We start from the raw sequence: 3,744 nt of genomic DNA on the forward strand, positions 1-3,744 counted from the left end.
AGCACAATTATTCCATCTAAATGCTTCACTTGTGAAATGTATAAAAAATACATCTCAAATCTAAGGGCTGTGTCTTATTACTGGTTCATAAAAGAACATTTAGATGTTGGTTTTATTCACAGAACTATAGCACAACAGAAGTTATTGAAATGGAACGATTGAGAAAAAGCTTGCGAAGCATTACAAAGATTGTGCAGTTTACCGCCCCCTAGAGGAAGATGTTGCACTTGTTTTGACCAAGTTTGACATTCAGAAGTTTAAATAACTTAATTTAGAATGCACACAGTTTGATATCTAAACTTCAAGAGGTGTGTCTTGTTACTTGTTCAAAGAACAATATTTACAGCCATCTTTTACCATCATATGTAAATTAGGATGCACGCAGGATGCACGTTAAATTTGAATCTGTTAACACATTCATTTTTAAAACGTACAGTATTCCATCTCAACTTCAAAGGGTGTGTCTTGTTACTGGTTCATAGACGAACATTTAAATGTTGGTTTTATTCACAAAACTATAACACAGCACGTGATATTGAAATGTCAACGAATACATCAATCAATGTAAAGTAAATACGCTCTTCTATCTTAACTTCAAACATGTGGATGTTGGTTTTATTCACAGAACTATAAGACAACACATGATATTAAAATGTGAACAAATTCATCAATTAATTTCCTATAAATGTACTCTTCTATCTCATTTTCTAAGGGTGTGTCTTGATACTTGTTCCTAAAAGAATATTTCAATGTTGATATTATTCACATAACTATAAGATGAGAAAACTTATGTCTGCATTGCAATTCATATTGCAACGCTTACTGTAATTGTTTGATGTGCCAATGTGCCACAGCCCCACCTCAAATTTTTTTCACCAGCCGCCACTGGTTACCAGTATTGTTCCAAATATATACGTTTGCATTCAACAGCAGAAGGAAACTCAGGTTTTGAACAACAACATATCTTTAATTTTTGGGTGAACTATTCCTCCAAAGCAGCCTAATATAGCTGCTGTTGCAATTTGTCAATGTAAGTTAAACATTAGAAAGAAAATCACTCACTGTCCCTGACCGAATCACTTTTGTAAAATGTATTTAATTTATACAGTGAAGACTATTCAGTCTATTTATTTTATACAATATAATATTTCTTATTCAGTGCTTTAAGTGTTTGTAGGTCAATTTCTTTGTTCTATTGTAATTCATGGCTGTTTACTTGTCTTCAGTAAGTTTGTTTTTACGTAGGCAAGTGTTTTTATTTTGTGATATGGGAATTGGTAACAAGAATTATGAAATTGCAATGCATAAAAAAAATTTGATCGTATAAAAATCCTATTTTAAGCTATATTTATTATGATGGGGGCCCTGCAGTAAGTCATAGCCCTGGGGCCCAGTGAGGTCTTAATGCGGCCCTGATGACAGATCATTGCAGTGTATCAGTCATATACATCATCAGATCAGGTTTTTTAACTTATTAGAGGTACAGAACACCACACAGCAACTTTTCGGCATTGCACCAAGCAAAAATCATCACAAAGTAAAGATCAAGCACCTAACAAGGTCTCCGCTCATTAATTAAACTGGTTTGCTTTCCCCCTCTGCATGAACGGTTATGACGTTTTTGTGGGCAGGGGCGCCGCTAGCAATTTTGGGCCCTATGAAAGAATATGAGGTTGGGCACCCTACCGCACCAAACATACACTATATTGCCCAAAGTATTGGGAAAACTCAATAAAACTCATAATCAAACCCCAATGACTTGTACATATGCGTACAATCATTTTAGACACTTTCAAAACTGTGGCAACAAAGATGGAAATACAATTATTCTTTGATTATCTTTGATGCCACAGTTTTGGAAGTGCATTTTTCTGTTCTAAAGAAGGGGGTGTCCCAATACATTTGTCCATATGTATGTACAAGTCATTGGTGTTTGGTGATGAGTTTTTGGCTCAAGGTCTGCATTTAAAGTCACACCAGAGGTGTTCAAATGGGATTAGGACTTGGCTGTCTGCAGACCAGTTCTTCCACACTGACTGAATCAATCATTTATTTTCTTTTGTTTAACCTTGCCTTATACACAGAGGCATTGTTGTGTTAGAATAGAAAATGATCCTGTTCAAACTATTGGTATTGTGGGATTACAAATTTAAGAATCTGTTTAAAATATGCTGATCCTATGTTCTGACATGGCATCACATGAAAAACTAAGGTGAAGTACATTGTATTTAGCATTTAAGGTAAATTACATCAGACAAATGATTATCTTAAGCAAAGTGTAGCAAGAGGTTCCTGTTCTCTTATTGTTAGTCAAATTAACCAGATTACTGAGACTATCACCTTTTGTTTGTAATGGCTCTTGGTGCCTCTGCCCCAGTCTGAGTAGTTATACTGATTGGATTAGCACCTATGCATTTGAACGACACTGTTATGCTGATGAGATCAAGGCTGGGAAAATGCCGGTGTCGGGTTGATTGCCTGTACTTCATTTGCATGCTATGGGTTAGATTGTCTCCACCTCTACTGATTGTATCCCGCCCCCTTAAAATGTATATAAACTACAATGTATTACTGCCTTAGTCAGACATTTGATGACTGCAGAGTGTTCTCAATAAAGTACTCTGCTGAAGATACCCAAGAGTCTCCTGGTCTCTGCTTCGACGAGGAAAAAGTTTCTACAGTATAAAATTAGAAAGCACACAATTCCCTAGAATAGCAGTATATGCTTCTTTTTTTTACCAAAAATTTTAAATTACTAAAGTAATCAACCCTGTTCATTAGAAGGGGGTGTCCCAATTCTTTTGACAATATTGTACAAGCCAGCCTAGCTATTCAAAATCTTTTGTCTGCAATTTAATAATATTGATCTATTACTTTTGCTATTGCTTTTGACCATTAGGTATCAGTAAATTAATTAATTCAGAACCTGTTTTATGGACATAGACTTTCTGTACCACACTATTCAGTATCCAACATTTCTCAATCATGATCTTACTCAGCTAAATGTGACTAGCTTATCAGCTGTATTCCTTTTTTGCTAGCTACCTATCCACATACAGCATACAATGTTAAAAATGCTCTACATTATGAACCTTAATCCAAAGACCTTTAGCTTCATACACTGTAGATAACTGTGACCCTGCCTGTGGAAACCCAGCTAAAGTATTTTTTTAAACCGTGGATGAGTAATTCACTCCTCGATTTGCTTAATAAAAGCTTCCTTTGAGATCGTTTTGACAGACATGTTTATTGTGTATTATTTTCAACGTGTTTAGTGTGCCAAACGGTGGCAAAATAATTAAATAATAATTTGTGTGCAGGGTATCTGGTTGCCATGACAACCTTGCGCGTTTCCTGCTGCTGCTGCTTTATGTAATCAGAGTATGAATTTGTAGATTTTCTATAGCAAAACTAAAATGTGTTTAAAAGTGCGACTGACCAAATCATCTGGCTCGGTTTGCCCCCCTCGAACTCGAAGACATCTCTAATTTGACAGTAGTTTACCATCTGATCTCACTCAGTGACTCGGAGAAGCATCCGGCTGCAGCCTGCAGATCTGGGCTGCATTCAGCCCCGACAAAAATGGTGCAAAACGTTTTTTAAACTGAAACGGTGGTGCGTTGAACACCCTGTTCTGATGACGCAAGAGTTGCAACTATGGCAGCTGAGAAGGCCATTCTTTGTGTTCTTTTTGAAGAATTTTCGGAGCCTGATGAAATCTGTATAAATACGTGTTTAATACTG

Source organism: Sinocyclocheilus grahami, unplaced genomic scaffold (assembly GCF_001515645.1).
Source record: "Sinocyclocheilus grahami isolate Dianchi unplaced genomic scaffold, SAMN03320097.WGS_v1.1 scaffold1212.1, whole genome shotgun sequence".
NCBI classification, from domain to species: Eukaryota; Metazoa; Chordata; class Actinopteri; order Cypriniformes; family Cyprinidae; genus Sinocyclocheilus; species Sinocyclocheilus grahami.